General features: G+C 46.8%; 1 pseudogene; it reads right to left on the bottom strand.

The window, feature by feature from the left end:
- Positions 1–3218: 3218 nt before the first annotated feature.
- On the bottom strand, positions 3219–14352 carry LOC119053933 (cytochrome c oxidase subunit 7C, mitochondrial-like; annotated as a pseudogene).
- Positions 14353–17577: the final 3225 nt, after the last annotated feature.

Below are 17577 nucleotides of genomic sequence, written 5' to 3'. Positions count from 1 at the left end.
AGAAGATGGCCTGTCACATAGTTGGCTCTCAAGTCACATTTGCTGACAGAATGAATCTGTACATCTGTTGCTGTACTTGAACTCCAGAGTCACGGAGTTCTAACAAAGACAGTGACGATGAACTGCATTTCTTCACAATCACTCATCTGTTCTCACATATATCAGCACGTGCACTGTTATTCTCAAATTACCTACAGGAAACCAAGGGACCCGAAATTGTAATGGGACAAGCCCAGGGTTACAGAAAGAGTGAAAATCCGTCTGGTTGTAGAATCCAGACCTCCTGACATGCAGACCGCCTATTATCCTGAAATAAAACTTGACGTCAATTTCTTTTGCTTTTTATCGCAGACACAACTATTATTATTACAGTAGTTTACCCAACAGTACCATGCATTTGATGGCCATATACTAACAATAAGATTTTTAATACAACTTCTACTGCTTTTGACATCAAAGCAAAGCAAAAATCACAGGAAAGTTATTTTCTTTCTTTTACTTTAATTTTTAAAAATATAAGCCATTATTAGGGAAGAACAAAAGAACTGGCAAGCCCTAGAGGTGGAGCATCTGGGAAGGATCACTTGGCGCTTTCTCCCAGGCGGATTTGGACTGGTTTGGGTCTGTCACTCAGGGTCTGATCTTTCCGCAGAAGAGTGACTCATGCCCACGGGCAGAGTTGCATCTGTGATGTTATTTCCAACAGCAGCAGGGACAGGAGCTTCACATGGGTTGGTCCTGCCTTGAAAACAGAACCTGAGACAAGGACTTGCGGGCAGCTTGTTCAGGAGGTGATTCTAGGAAGCAGGAGTGAGGGCTGGGCAGACTGAGGGGGGAAGAAAAGCCTACATGAAGGTGCATTATCAAGGGCACCTCTGAGGGCAGTGGGAGCTTGGTCGTAAAGAATACTCTCCCAACTGCCCCCCAAGCACATGCCTGGAGAAGTTGAACCATGGGTCCCTCTTGCTCATTGGTTGTGGTCTCCCTGGAGACGAACTCACCAGTCTTTCAGCTGCACAGGCATGTTGCTCCCCTGGGCTCCTGAGGGACGCAGGGCAAGGAGGACTTGGGGGCAGAAAGCAAATGAATTGTAGTGGAAGCTGAGTCTGTGGCTGTCAGTGTTTGGTGAGTCAGCAGGCACAGAATGGTCACAATACACAAAAAGATGTGAGCCAAGGACTGGGAAAGGCAAAGGGTATTATTTCCTGAAAAGCAGGACCAGTCCAGGGAGGGCTTGGGTGGGCCTTGCTGTGCCCAGTGAAGCCGGTGGGAAGGAGCCTTCTCAAAGTCTCTCACCAAGGAAAAGGCTGGTAGCTGGGAGAAGAAAGGAGAGCTGGTTGTTTCCCAAAAGATCATTGTCTTCCCACATTCACAGGATAGACCAAGGCAGGAGGCAGTTCAAATCGATGCAAAGGCCAGGCTTCTGCGAGGACAGAGCAGGGCTGGGGGTGAGCCACATTAGGGTTGGAGTTCATCCCTTTATGTGTGAGACTTGTCTCTTTGCCAAAGCTAGGGACCAGGCTTTCTGCCTCTCTGTGTTCCTGCAGCTTGGTCAGCATGGGGCTGGACATGCCAGGTGCTCTCAGAGAGGTTCTGCCACCTGAGATACCTGGCAACGCTGCCTGCTTGCTTGTCACATGATGTGCTGAGAGGCACAGTGCATTTTGGTGACAATGGCAGCTTCCTGAGCTGTGGCCATTGCTGCTCTTCAAATTTGCTCATGGCATTGGGGGAAAAAATCTCTATCTTGGAAAGACTGGAAGTGGCTATGTGGAAAGAAAATCATGTCTCCTACTATCCATGTTGCCCTTTGATCTTATTATAGCTTCTCACTCAAAACAGCTCCTTGGAGTTCTTGTACTGTCATCTTTCATGGCCCTGGTCCAGAGCTTTCTTACATCCAGGAAGCTGCCTCAGATTAGAACATCCTTTCTCCGGGCTCCTTGTACCTAACAACAGGTGGGTGAGTTCTGAATGGAGGGCGGTTGGGGTCTCTTCTCTGTAGGCACAGCCTACCAAGAACTGGGCTGGCTGGCCATCATCCATCTAGATCCTTTGGGAAGACATGTCTAGGACGACTGGCGGACTTGGGGACTGGCTGTGTAACCCTAGGCCACGTAGCTCATCTCTTCTGTCTGAATCATATCACATGAGCCTAATGTTTGTTTTGGAGAAGGTTACAAAATTAATGGTGAAATAAATACAGCAGATGCTACCTATTAGAGAAGAATTTCATGTAGCAGGCCATGAAAATTTTGTTTGCAAAATAAGGCCTAATTGGTTTGGCTTATGCTGGAATACAATAAATTATAGTGACAGGGTAATTAATAATGGAAGTATGAGTCTCCTGGTTTCACTTCTATTTGTGTTTTTTGTTGGGATTGTTTTTGCCAGCGTCACCTATTTGAAACCGAGTCTGAATGTCTTCCCTCCATATTCACCTGCCTCAGATGTGAGATGGTTTGTGACAAAGTCATTTTGGGGGGAAGGTGAGGGGGGGAGATCCATAGTCTTTCTTCTTTGGCTTCAGTGAAGTCTTGGATTTAACTGTCTCCCTATTGGTCTGATGAGTGTTCTGGAGGATTCTTCTCTCCTGCTGCGCCATCCATTCACCATTCTGTCTAAGTAACAAATACATGAGCATCTACGACATGCCAGGGCCTGCTCTCAGCCTTAGAGAATTAAAGCGAAGGGCATGGTGCTACTCTTAAGAAGCTTACGGCTTGGTGGGGGAGGCACAGAACAGTGTCCTAGTGCTGTATCTGTGTGCTTGGTATTATTTAGAAAAGAAGTGTGTAAATCTGTGAACAGATTTACCAAGTTTTGAAGGGCCAACACGAGTCATGGATAATGACATGATTTGATCTAGAAGCACCATGGAAGCTGGATTGTGAACTAAGATGGTTCTGTTTGAACTAAGACAGAACCAAGGACAAAGGTAGAAAGACACATGAGTGAGGTAGACTTCACGAGATTGCAGGCTGATTGGGGGCTGGGAGTGGATAATAGAGAGTGAGCAGGAGGGGGCTGGGATGTACCGGGCTTTCCTCACCCCACCTCCCTCACCCCAGGGAGGAAACATTAAAGATTCATAACATAAATTTATTTACAAACACATCTAGTTTGTTGAGTTCAACAGGTGGCTCCATTTTTCAAAGAGAGTGCACCTCGTAAAATGTTCCTCTTCATATCTGTTTGATGGATTAACAAAAACGTCCTTATTTTTTAAGCAGTTGGTGTGTTACTATAAAGGTGCAGCAAATGCAGATCCAAAGTCCAGAGTCATCATGGCGAGCGGTTGCCACTCGGGCCCTCCTCATAGTGGCTCCTACAGACCACAGAGATTGTGAACTTCCGTATGCCCCGTCCCAATATTTTGCCGTTGGAAGCCCTAAAAAAAGGTGCAAAAACTGAAAGCAGGAGAAATAGTGGTATCACACCAAATCCTTTTTTCAGAATCTTGCTCCCCTTTGTGCAAGGGCCAGGACACTGGGCTTTCTGGCTGGGTGCCCAGGGGGTGATGGTAGCATTGCCAGAATAGGGAGCCTGAGAAGAGATGCAAGTCTGTGAATAGAAGAGAGGGAAAAATAACAGAGCTGACATTTATTTAGCACTTACTGTGTGTGTCACAGGCAGGGGTCCATGCGTTTAGTCTCATCACCACCGCATAAGGTAAGTGCCCAGTCCCCTGTTTGACAGATGAAGGAGCTGAGGCACAAAGTAGTTAAGCAAGTCACCCAAAGTTATGTAGGTGATAAGTGGCAGAGGACTTTGTCCCCTGGGATGCCCTGCCTTGAGGGTGATCCGTTCATTTAGTGTGTGCAGCTGCCAAGTGCCCAGGAGGCAGCTGCCTGCTGGCATCTTCTTCAGAATAATAAACAAAGGCACCATTCCACAGAGCCACGTGAGGTGCTTAAAATTGGAACTTGGTAAATGGTCTGTTCAAAGAACTCAGCCACACCGATCGGTTATTCACTTCCTACAACCTGATTTGTGAAGTGCCTCCTTCCTCCCTGGTGTCCGAGGGCCCCTTCTTCACTTGCCTTCAAGGGGACACATGTTTATGGAAGAGCTACTGCATGCCTGGTGCCCTGCCTTGTGCCGTATCATGATAAACCAGCCAGGCATAATCTCTTCTCCCAGAGTTTGCAGTGAGCAGTCCCATCAAGAACTGGGTTTGGAAGGGAGCCTGCACAGGCTATTTCTTCCTGGGTTACAGAATTAGCTACCGAGTCTCCCCTTTATTAGCTTCAGTTCTCACTGTGTGATAAAGAACTTTAGTTCCTGGGGACAGAGATTAGGAGAGAGGGAGGGGGGAGGTGACAGGCAGAGGGTCTTCCAAAGACCTCTAACATTTCACTGAGCTCTTCCTGGCGGCCGGCTCCTCCAGCAGGAAGCCCTGCTTCCCAAGCTGGCCCTGGCTTCCTGGTCATCTTCCCACTTGTGAGCCTGCCTCTGTCTGAGAGCTCCTGGTCGTTGGTGGATGTCAGAATGTGCACAGCTCCATGGCTCTTCCCGACCTTCTCTTCCTCGGTTCAATCCCAGATCTCCAGCCAAACATCTGGCCCCACCAGAGGAGACCTGCAGTGTGGAAAGCCAGAGGAGAAGCAAAGAGGCCAGAAATCATGAAATGCTTCCTGACAGCATGAGTCTCCAGGGGAATGTGGCTCTTCGCAGGGGACTCTGCCAGGAGGTGGATGAAACGCTGCAGAGAGGGTTGGATGGGACACTCGAACTGTCAGGAGGATAAATAAGGTGATCTCTTGGATGCATTCCATCCCTTACTTCTAAGATTTCCTGACCTCTCTGGCCCTTCAGAGTTCGTTAAAGATGAGCAGCTGCTTCTGAGTAGAACCGATAGCTTATTCCAACTTTGGTTGGCTGTTCTGGGGCAGGTCTGCGTTTTCTCAGGAAGGGGGCCACAGTCGGTCCTCTGGGCTCCACGTGTGGTTTGGGGGAAAGCCCTGCAATCTTACCCCACAGGGCTCAGAGCTTCTCCTCATTTTCCTTGAAGCTTCTCCTTTTAAAGACACGCAGAAGGTCTCTATATGTCCTTCTGACAAGCTTCATGGATGAAGTTCTTCTCAACCGAAGCCTTGCTTCTTCTCATCCAGGCTGGTGCGCTCTGTAGCTGCCTTTTGATCTTCCTACTCAGGTCGTGAAGTCCCTCCACAATAAAATTTCATGACCCTTGTTTTGGTCTCCCCAACAAGCCCACATTTTAGGCTGTGATGCACACAGCTTCCAACCAGTAAGAGCATCAGCGTCGACACATGACCTCTCCAGGTTGTGCTGTCTCATTTAGCAGACTTCCTCTGTAGGGGCCATCCAAGGGAAATACTTCTCATGTGAAATTATTTTTGGAGACGCTCCAGATCAATGAGTCCCTCCTCTGCTCTCCGGGGGTCGAAGGGCTGTGGATTTGCCAAAGTTAATAACATTAATCTGTCTATCATATTAGAAATTCACTGTGTTGGAGAGTAAGGGAGGTCTTCTCCCCGGGCCTGATCCCAGGTGGTGTTGCGTTCTTCTGCTGTGTCAGTCCCGTGGGAGCTTTGGGGTGCACCCCTGAATCCCAGCTCACTCCTCTCCTAGGCTTTCCACAGTCATAGGGTGCCAGGCATCCATTAACAGCCTGTCGTGGTCCTCGGTGCCTCTGGCCTCATGGTTTTTCTGGCTGAAGTTCTGAGTCCTTGGAGAGTTGGCGTCGTTACAGGGAGCGCAAGCTCCACAGCCTTGAGGCCCGATTAATAGGAGGCCAGTTTCTGCAAGAAGTAGTTGCGATCATGGCCTTTTGTTAATTCATGACCCCATCACTGAAAGTTAAACTGTCAGCCCAGGAGAAAGAGAGAATACCAATATGTTTTGAGCTTTTACAGCTACTTGTGTATAACAAGCATTTTCTCACTTAACTCTTCAACCATACGAGGTGGAGATCATTTCTGTCAATGTTTTACAAATGAGGATACTGAGGTACAGACAGGCAGAGTTAATTGTTCAAGATACCATAGCTGAGAATGTGATCACATAGCCACATACGTGAGGAAGGCAGGATTTGACTTGTACCTTCTATCTTTCTACATATAGCGAATGTTCAGGTGTTCACTACACACAGTTGAAGGTTCATGCAAGTTTGGGCTTTGTTGTCATTGGTTACAGTTATCGGCACCTCACAGAGCATCACATAGCAGGAATTTAGAAAATACTCACTGAACCAAAATGAAGATTAAAAAGAGATGCCAAATTTAAGATCTCTTTTAAAACCCACATAAAAAGTCTATTACAATGTGAGGCCATTTCAGCTCATAAATAAACAGCACATTGGTTAATAATTATTTCCAAGTTGACGTTGCCATAGTTAAAGAAAAAGAAATGTGGAACCATGAAGCCTTCATAATAGCATTTCTCCTGGCTGTGAAGTAAGCATGTCCATGGTAAGCCATATAGCTTGGTGCCGACAGGAAAGTGGCACCGAAGCTGTTTATGAAGAATGAGGATGCCCCCAGCATGTGAACAGGGCAGCAGGGAGCAGAGTTTGGGAACTTGGTGACCAGAGACACGGATGCAGAAGGATGGAGGAGAGCACTGGTGTTTGTGGAACACACACGCCACTTCACTACCTGACATTCCCCGTGAGAGCAGGGCTGCCTGGGAGGGTGGTAGCAAGCTCTGGATTCAAATTTCGGCATCAGCACTGATTAGTTGGTGAAACAAAACCTCTCTGGATATTTGCCCCCCCTCTGTTCATATGAATTTGGGATTAAATCAGTGCCTCTCATATATTGTCCGGGCATGCATATCAGGGCTTTCCAGAGAAATAGAATTGAGAGGATATATGGGAGATTTGTTATGAGAAATTGGCTCCTGTGGTTACGGAGGCTGAGAGGTCTCGCCATCTGCAAGCTGGAGAGCCAGGAGGGCCGGTCGTGGGATGTCAGCCCCCGTGCAAAGGCCTGGGAGCCACAGGAGCTGGGGCAGGGCAAGACCCACGCCAGCCTGGCAGTCAGGCAGGAAGGAAACCTTACTTCCTCTTCCTTTTGCTCTATTTGGGTCTTCAGTGGAGTGGATGCTGCCCACCCACACTGAGGAAGGCAGTCTACTTGAGTCAAATGCTAGTCTCACCCAGCAATGTGCTCACAGACACACCTAGAAATAACGTTTAAATCTGGGCACTCCACGGCCCAGTCAAGCTGACGATGGTTTGAGCGTCACAGCCTGGAACATCCAGGGAGTGAAAATACCAACATGCATACAGAATACCTCAGACGTTTACTATATTGTCTTTATGTTCTAAAAGTGGGGCAAGAAAATAAATAGGGGTCATTAGGAAAAATGCAACAGATACATTTTATTTTTAATTTGCTTCTTTGAACATAATTTTTAAAAGATTTTTGTGTGCCTGAAGTGGCGGCACACAAGTGTTCAACAATGCTTTTTATTGATGACCTCTTCAAATTCTCGGCAGTCAGCATTTATTCATTTTCATGTTATTTTTTAAATATGTTTTATTGATTATGCCATTACAGTTGTCCCATTTCCTCCCCTTCATTCCCCTCCACCCCTCTGCCCCCACCATTCCCCCCTTTAGTTCATGTCCATGTGCCTCAAGTTCTTTAGCTTCTACATTTCCCATACTATTCTTGCCCTCCCCCCTGTCTATTTTCTACCTACCGTCTATACTACTTAGTCTCTGTACCTTCTACCCGCCTTTTCCTCCTCCCACTCCCCTGTTGCTAACCCTCCATGTGATCTCCATTTCTACGGTTCTGCTCATGATCTAGCTGTCTGTTTAGTTTGCTTTTGTTTTAGGTGTGGTTGGTAATAACTGCGAGTCTGCTGTCCTTTCACTGTTCATGTTTTTTTATCTTCTTTTTCTTAGATAAGTCCCTTTAACATTTCATATAATAAGGGCTTGGTGATCATGAACTCCTTGAACTTGACCTTATCTGAGAGGTGCTTTATCTGCTCTTCCATTCTAAATGAAAGCTTTGCTGGATAGAGCAATCTTGGATGTAGGTCTCTGGATTTCATGACTTGGAATACTTCTTTCCAGCCCCTTCTTGCCTGTAAGGTCTCTTTTGAGAAATCCGCTGACAGTCTGATGGGAACTCTTTGTAGGTGACTGTCCCCTTATCTCTTACTGCTTCTAGGATTCTCTCTTCATTTTAATCTTGGCTAATGTAATTATGATGTACCTTGATGTGTTCCTTCTTGGGTCCAACTTCTTTGGGACTCTCTGAGCTTCCTGGACTTCCTGGAAGTTTATTTCCTTTGCCAGATTGGGGAAGTTCTCCTTTATTATTTGTTCAAATAAGGTTTTCACTCGTGACTGTTCCTCTTCCCCTTCTGGTACCCCTATAATTTGGATGTTAGAACATTTAAAGATGTCCTGGAGTTTCCTAAGCCTGTCCTCATTTTTTTGAATTCTTGTTTCTTCATTGTTTTCTGTTTGGTCATTTTTTTCTTCCTTCTGGTCCAATCTATTGATTTTAGTCCCAGTTTCCTTCCCATCACTATTGTTTGTGCATTTTCCTTCATTTCAATTAGTGAAGCCTTCATTTTTTTCATCTAATTTGTGACTAAAATCAACCAGTTCTGTGAGCATCCTGATCACCAGAGTTTTGAACTATGCATCTAATAGTTGGATATTTCTTGGTTGCTTAGAAGTATTGGCTCTGGGGCTTTGAGCTGTTCTTCTTGAGCCATAATGTTTTGGTCTGTTTGTGCTCGTTATGTATGAGGGGCGGGGCCTTAGGTGTTCGCCAGGACAGGGCAACCAGTTGCTGGGTTGTGACCTGTATGTGGGGGCGGGGTCAGAGAGGGAGCAATGGCACTTGCTCTGTTCTCTCTTGGATTTCATCCCTCTCTGCTGCTTCCTGCAAGCAAACTGAGCCCTTCTGGTGCTAGTTCCCAGATGTTTGGGCTTGTGCACCCTCCAGAACCTTGTGGGTCTCTCCATCGAACTCTTTGTGAGCCTGGGAGCCTCTCCCGGCACCTCGACCCCCAAAAGTTTTTACAATTGGTGCTTTTAGGCTTTAATTCCCATCACTGGGGCCCTAGCCTGCATGGTCTGTCTCACTGCTCGCTCCTCTGCCTGGTTTATCTGCGCTCGAATGTGCGATCACGGTCAGCCTGCCGCCCCGAGCCCTCACTGGGTCCGCCCATTGCCACCTGCCCCTGGGATCTGCCAACCGCTGTCTGCGCACCTGGGTCGGTCTGGTTGCTTTTTCCTGCATGACCCTGCTCCACCAGCTGCTGACTCCACCCCTCTTACCAGCCAGGCTGAATGGTTCATTGTTGGACTTTGGTACAGTTTAATTTTCTCTCTGTTTTGGTTTTTAAATATTTGTTGTTCATAAACTTGGTTGTGCGAGGAGGTACAGTATTTCCACCTATGCCTCCATCTTGGCCGGAAGTCTAGCAGTCACCATTTAATCTAAACGATGGTGACACAAATTCTCAGAGACATAATGCTTGCTCAGTGTTAGAGCAAATGGCACAAGAGTTGACATCAATTTATTGTTCTGCAGTGGTTAGAGACTCCCTTGCCTGGAATGCAGGTGATTCAGTCTCTCTACAGATCAAGGGTGTGTTCTATTCTTTAAGCCTAAAAGGTTTACTTTTTCTGTTTTCAATGGCATATGCAATGTTGAAACTTGTTATGATAACATAATTGGATTTCAAATCCAACTGAACTTTTCACATAAATTATTTCAAAATGACGATTTTCACAGATGCTGGTATACTCATCTTGGTCTTTTTTTCTTTCTCAAAAGATGTTATTTATTTATTTCCAGAGAGAGGGGAAGGGAGAGAAACATCAATGTGTAGTTGCTATTCCTGCTCCCCCTACTGGGGACCTGGCCTGCAACCCAGGCATGTGCCCTGACTGGGAATTGGGCCAGTGACCCCCTGGTTTGCAGGCTGGCACTCAATCCCCTGAGTCACACCAGCTAGGGCAGTCTTAGTCTTTCACATTCAAATAGCATGTTGAACATTATTGGTAAACCATTTTTAATTCACTTTCCTGAAGCTGAATGTTTGCTTTGAACCCATAAACCTTATAACAGGTGTACTTTTGTGGGGACCTTGCAATTTTAGGTTAAATTCATTCAAGTGCCAGTTAATTGATTCTGAAGCTAATAACGATCCTTGACGCCAGTCGGAAAAATGAAATTTATTTCTCTTCTTCACATCCCCATCCCCCACCATTTTTTTCAGGTCTTCCTTTATTAGCTCAGAACTGCTTTAAAATTCTTTCTCGAGCTAGCCAAGATAATTTTATTTAAAACAATATAGAGGGGTATCCTGATCCAATTTCTTCACAGAAACTGCGGTGAGCAGGTTTTATTAGGATCGGTGTTCTGATAACATGACTTACTATGAAATGCAGATGTTCCTGCGGGGAGATTCTTTGTGAATGAAGCATCATTTGAGTCCCTGACATTGAGAGCGACCTAAGGCCCTGTTGCTGCAGAAACCACTTCAGAAGACAAGTCAACAATGTGTTTCTTGAATGTCACCCCTATCACGAGCTTGCAAAGTGTTGACTCTATCACTTGAGATGTTTATTTTACCTCCAGCTATAAGTTTATTTTGTTACTTTTTTTTTGAACAAAAGGAATTTCCCAACTGTTTCTTCCTTGGGGATACTAACTAATGTTATTAATCAAGTGTAGTTACTAACATCTGTGTATGGATCCATGAACCTACAGTGAAAACACTGAAATTCAATGAGCTCCTAGATTAGTGTCCGGGTCACTTGATATGTTGTCGATTACCTACTAATAGTATTGTTCGAAAGCAGAACCTTTCCTATTTCTTTGCTCTTTTCACCCCAAACAGAGTGCTGATAACCTTCTTTTAACTCAGTAAGACGGCTGGTGCAGAACTTGTGGGGGCCATTGTGCCCATAACAATTAGCTGACCCTGTAACAGAATTCTTAGGCTGGACTGATGCTGTTGTGAGCAAGCTCAGGAAAGAATGTTCAGCCTTATTTTGAACCTAAATCCCCCCCGACCTTTGGAAAGAGCACAGAGACGAGGGCCGCTCCTCCCACGTTCGCCCCCCCCCCCCACCTGAAAATTCTTTAGGGGCAGGAAATGGTGCCTGCCGTTTTAAAATTATAAAACTTGAAGAGTTCGAACCATAATGGGGACCTTGAAAATCCACATGATTACCTGTTGCTCGTGGCAGTTTTCCAGAGGTAAATGGGTGAGGAGTGCATGGGAGGTGATACCAGGAATTTCATATAACCAGCACCTCTGGCCTGCGGGCTGGAGGCCTGTGAGGGGAGGACCGCACCTTTGGGGTCCTGCCTCCTTCTAATCACGGGTCGACCTTTACCCGTCCATTGGTTGTTAACAGTGCATGTGAAGGGAGAGCGTGAAGCGTTCTTAACGACACCTTTCGGTCTCAACTCCTGGCAGGAGTTTTTACAATAGCCAACACTCGAGCGAATGTGGAATTTTAAGAAATAGATTTTGGGAACCTGTCTTGCCCCACGCTGGTCAGGCAACTGTTTGAATTTTTGAGTCAGTACAGCAGGGGACCTTTCATTCCTCCACTGGAGGTGTGTGCCACCCTTGGGTACCAGAGAGGAGACCGGCAGAGGAGGGAGTTGTGATGTGTGATGAAACCGAGACAGACATCTGTTTGGAAGACTCAGGCTCCTTTCTCATTTCCCCAAAGCACCTCATCAAGGTTAAATAAGAGAACGTTTGGCTCCCACGTTTATATATTGAACTCTGAAAACCGTCCCGAACTATGTAATCAAGTTTTCTTGATAACTCTGGGCCAAGTGTGGATCAGGTGTCTCTGCTTTTTCTGGCCTGGTTGACTGCAATAATCAAGTTCAACACTTAATTGTCAGGTTTCCCCTTGCCTTTGTGTGGTTTAGACAGAGTTTCAGAAAGCTTGTAAAGGCCTGGCCATAAATAAAACAAGATTGCGCACAGGGGCTTGGAAATGCAACATGTACCAAAGCCCCAGATGCGGAGCAGAGGGAATTCAGAGTGAAATATTTAATTACTTCATCATTGAAAACTAATTACCAATTGGGGAGTGTTTTCATTTGTGGAACATAGATTGATTAGCAGGATCACCAAACTTCTAGTTTCCTTACTACTGATTACATCTTTCAGAGAAGAAAAATGGGTTAGCCTTAACAAGCTCGACGCAAACTGGAGACAAGCAGGGTTACTCAGAGTGATTGCACAGGATTAGTGTTATTCAATAGGCAAAGGGGTATTGAGTTCAGATTTTTTCCCCGATAGACTATTAGAGATAAATTTTACATTTGGGAGTTATTCTTTAGGCAGGGTTGCGTTTTGTTCATTCCGGAAGTTAATTTGTTTGTAACACAAAATGTTTCAATCAATGTTATACATGTTCAGTGACCTGGAGCCCTGAGGTGAAGGGTTGTCCCAGATACGGGGCATAGATACATTGTTTCAAGACCAAGTTTGGAAAAGCAGGGCCTCTGCAGCAACTCTTTCACACCAAAACATAAAGGCGAAGGCTCATGATGGAGCCCTGTGGTCTATAGGATGCAGATCCTATGGGGGCAGAGCTTTTCAGGGGGGTGTTTCGGAGGATGGAGGGGCATTGTTTTGTTTGACTTCCTCATCCCCAGGCTCGCGCCTCCTTCTCCTTCTCCAAGTCACACTGCTGTTCGGGCGGCCAGTCAGCTTATTCTCTCTTGCCCTTTCCCTTGTTTAGTTCCCAGGAGGAATCTGCTGTTAGTCACTGACCCTTGAGAATGGATTGAAGTCAGCATGTCCCCTGACCTTAAGATAGAAAATAGTTTCAGGACCCATCAGCAGGTGGGCTGTGGCCCCAGAGACGATGCTCTGCAGACAGACACATTCTTCCCGTTGGGGTGGCAGTTCTTGCTGCGGGTGACATTAAGGGGCATCGTGACTCAGGAGGAAGAATGCTGGGAAACAAGCAGGAGACCTGAGTCTCTCTCGGTTTTGGTTCTGCCACCTCCTATGAGTATCGGGTCTATTAATTGATCGTTTGTGTTTATTCCTCACATATGAGGATCAGATGGAATAAGGAATGTGAAAGCAAGGGCGTGGAAAGGCTTGTGACGTACTGTTCAGATTAAAATGATTGCTTCCATTGCATTGGCCACTAAGAACGATCGTTTGGATGCTTCAAGTGGTGCCTTAGAACAAGGCTTATCCTGGCCTGCCCAGTTTCACTCTGCACTGGAATTGGTGTTTCTATTTTGAGATGGAACAAGCTTATAAACTCTTGTTTGTGAGCCAGCATGGCCTTCTTCCAGGCGAGTGCACTCTCCTCTGGGCCCGAGGCTGTGCCAAGACTTTCCGGAGCAGACAGCGTCCTCTGATTGGGGTGCTTGGTCTGGGGGCAAGGACAAGGGTGATTTTGGAACCACTTGCCTCTGACCTCTCATGCCCGCTGGGCCACTGGATGTCCCGGGGTGGACTGGAGATGGCCCAGGAGAGGAATGAACTGTGTGTGCTGTACGCATGAGTAGAATCCCCATTGTCTTGAGGAAGGAGTTTAAACTTGAGGGTTTCACACATTACTGAGATTATGACTATTTGGGACTGACTTGAAAATTAGTGGGAGTTCCATTACGGGGCTCCAGAGGGACAGCTGTGGAGGAGCAGACAGGGCCAGAGGTCTGGGCGCGTTCCCTGAATGTATCTGTCCCTGACTGTGACCTTGGCAAGGGGAAGATTTCTCCCTGACGTTCCAGGCTAATGCTAACATGAAGATGTTTAGAGGAGATAAAACCATAAGGCAAATGATAGAAAATAGACATTTTAGAAATTAAGGGGCAGAATCAAGCGAGTAGAAAGAGGAAAGACTTTACATTTAGAACGATAAGTGAGATATCAGCATAGTTAAAACAGCATTGTTAATTATCATACAAAGAGAGGTAAAAGAGGTTTAACAGTTAAAGAGAATAACTGCAAAGTTAAAAATAATTTGGCAAGATATAAAAGAAGTAAACAAATATTAAGAGATTTAGACAAACACGGAAAGGAAACTAAAGGTCTGAGGGACACACACAAAAAAGGACAAAAAAAGAGGAAAATTAGAAAGTAAAAGTTTAGCCAGATGGTAAAACACATAAGCGACACTCAAGCTCTAATGACTGAAAATAAAGTTACCCAGAAATAAGTGAAAAAGAGGCAAAGTATAAACTTTAAAAAAGTGTCAAAGGCTTCAAGTGGAAGGAATAAAAGGGACAAAGTCACTCACGTTCCCAAGAGCCCAACACGGAGGCCAAGTGCCGTCTTTTCCACAGTGAACGGCTCCGGGATCCCAGCAGCGCCCTGGGTGTTTACTTCCCGGCTATTACAGCGCCTCATAAAGCAGGTTCTTAAGTAAAATTTCTCTGGGAACTTTGGGATTAAGGAGCAATAGCCCATCCCCCATTTTTGGCGTAGACATTTTTAACTTTCTTAGGCTTCTGTCAAAACACATCAAAATGAGTTCCGTGGAAGATTGGCTTCCCAAACCTTAGTTTCTAGAAATCTGGGGTCCACTGGAAGGTGGAAGGGGGTAGAGAGACACAGTGTCCTGGGTCCCCAGCTCCAGAGAGGCAAGGACAGTTTAGCGATGCTGTCAGTTCTTGAGGACTTGTTTCTGGACAGGCAGCAGAGCTAGACAACTAATTCACAGAGGATGATCTTATTTAGTCTTTCTTTACATTATGAGATGGGGTCTGTAGCCACCCCAGCATTGCAGGTACGGAGGTTTAGCCAGCTCTGCTGAACCATGTATCTGTGGCCCCCCTCCCCCCGCCCCCACTGGCAGCCCAGGACCCTGAACCCCAGAGCCATGCTAACCCCACTCCTCCCGCCTCCTGTCCACAGAGTGAGACACCTGCCTGCCTTTGAAAGCTGCAGTTTGTGTTGCTGTTCCTCCCTCCTCGTTGGCTCTCAGGGGACGGTAACACGTGCACATGTCAAAGGCTATTAGGACACGTCAGCTGGTGGTGACGAGTTGACAAGGTGCCCAGTGCCCATGGCCTGGGCTGGCTGGGAAGGGCTTGCAGGGACCGCAAACTCCGGGAGGACAAGGGCATGCTTTTATTGCTTCTCTCTAGATCACCTTGAACTTGGCCCCTCACAGCCCCAGCCCTTCAATCCATAAGAAGGAGATTTGATTTTTGCATTTTCTAAGGAGGTCTAAGGGACAAATCGCAGACATTGTAGGTGGCCCAAAGCTGGTGTCCATCATGGTTCCTCCTTTTCTGCCTTGTTGAACTGCTGCCCAGGAGCACAGGGAGGAAGTCCGTGTTGGGACTTCTGCACCCTTCGAGTGAGTTCTTTATAGGGGCCACATGCACAGAGCAGAGGAGCAGGGGACACCCTGCGTGGCACGGGGGCTCCTTCCTCTGCCCTGGACTTCTCACCAGGGGAATCCCTCCTTTGGTTAAGGTCCTGTTACTAGGAAACTGCGAATAACCAGCAAACATGTGATTGGGAAGGAAACACATTAACTTACTCAGGCCTCTGACCCTTGACTATGGGGTGGCTCCTGACACAGACGAGAGGACCTTGATTCTTGGGAAATAAGGAGAAACAGTGGAGGGGGACCAGGGGGAGGAGAGACTCTGGTGGAGGAGGCATCGGTCTGTCCGTGCCTGTGTACAGTGGGCTGTGTTTTGTTTGCCTCTGTATTTGGTTTACAGAGGTAATCTAGTTCAGGGCCAGGCATGGAAGGGTGCTCTAGAAATTGAGTGGGAATTCTGCCTACAGAAGGGAGAGGGAAGCAGGTAGGCTTGTCCCAGATTCTGGCGTCACAGGGAGGTACATGAATCACCAGGAGAGCCTGGGTCAGAAATGAGAAGACAGAGCAGGAGTTGACTGGGAGCAGGCTGCGGGCCTGGGCCAGGCGTGGTGGAAGGTGCCAGCACGGGCCGGACCCTCCCCACCCTTAGGGAGCTTCCCAGGCAGCTGGGGGGAGATATGTTACGTGGTAAACAAGGAGCATGGGTTAAAAGTATGTGTTTTGACATCCCCAGTAACAGGACAAATAGATCTCATATGCTTCCTGATAGGATGCACGGAGAAGGACACATCACCACTTCTGGGGAATGCCGGCCCAAAACGCCCAACCTGAATCTAATAACATCAGCAAGGCCTAAACTTGGTTGTCTTTGAAAATGGGAAGGCCATGCAACGGGTGGCGATCCTGGCTGGGGTTGGAAAATCAAATAAAGTAAACCCACAGCCACCACGAAGCCATTGCTCCAAAAGGCACCCCTGCGATAATTAGCCACATGTGCTCTGTAGATTAGATAACAAAACTGTATGGATGTTAACTTCTCATTTTAACAACTTCGTTGTGATTGAGTAAGAGGATGCCCTCGTTTACAGGAGATGCGTGGAGATTTTTAGACGTAGAGGGTCCGCGTAGCTACGACTGACTCTCAGAGGGTTAGAGAAAGGTAAGTACGTGTGGTACGTGTGGGAGAGAGTATGTTTGCAGAGAGAGGGAGAGAATGCTAAAGCGAAAGTGCTGAAGTGTTAACATTTGGGGAATCTAGGTGAAAAACATGTAGGAATTCTTTGTGTGATTTTTGAAGCTTTTCTGTGAGGCCGAAATTGTTTCAAAACACAGAGTTAAAAAACGCACGCATATGTGAAGATGTGCGCCTATCCCTGCAGGTATGAGAAGCGGTGTAGCCCAGTGGTTAGGGAAACAGGCCTCGGAGCCAGAATTCCTGGGTCCAAACCCTGGCCCTGCCCCTGGTGAGCTGTGTCGTCTTTCGCTGATGCGATCTGAGCCTGCATACTCCGGGCCGTCACTGGTGCTGACATCGGCTGGTTGTGAGGGTTAATTTAAATAAGTCAAAACCTGTGCTATGCTTAGGATAGCACAAACATGTGGCAAGTGTGAAATAAATGCCAGTTCTTACTATGTAGCATAGAGCCATGTATAATCACTAGGTGTTACTTAGTTACAAGGCGTGTGGGATATATACATTTGTGGACCTGCCGACTGCGGGAACACTTGGGAGTTTTAAAATAATTTGCATATTTAATTATTACAGCAATTCCATAATCAAGTGTAATAGCAAGAAATATCGCCCCATTGTGTCGATCTGTAAACTGAGGCCAAGAGGAAGCAGGAAATTGACCTAAAGCCCCCCACCTGCCACGTGTCCTGACAACTGATCCTAGAGGACATTTTTCCCGCAGGTCCTGCTGTGTCACTGTTGTCCCTCTGCCCTCTTCGACACTCTGGAAGTGAGGAATTTTCTGGGACAAGGAGCATCCGTCATCTGTGTCCTTGTCCATTTCAAGTGCCCTCCTGTGTAGGGGGCGTGGTTTCTCCCAGCAATTACGAACCAGGTTGCTTGAACCAGATGCCAAGAAAGAGGTGGCCAGTCACTAATCCAGAGGCTAAAAAGCCACCCGCTAGGTGCTTTCCAAGGGGCCTGGGAATACAAATCAGGGGAACCTTAGTCTACACATCACGTCCTCTGCCCTTGTCACCATCCGTGAATGTACCACTTGTAGCAGAACCTGGGCATTCTGGGAGCTATAGATTCTATTTCGAAGGGGCCTTAAGAATTCCTTGGA

This window comes from Artibeus jamaicensis, unplaced genomic scaffold (assembly GCF_021234435.1).
Source record: "Artibeus jamaicensis isolate MK-2021 breed Jamaican fruit bat unplaced genomic scaffold, CSHL_Jam_final contig_465, whole genome shotgun sequence".
Lineage (NCBI taxonomy): Eukaryota > Metazoa > Chordata > Mammalia > Chiroptera > Phyllostomidae > Artibeus > Artibeus jamaicensis.
Note: the sequence above shows the minus strand (reverse complement) of the source record. Positions and strands in the feature narration are given on the sequence as shown.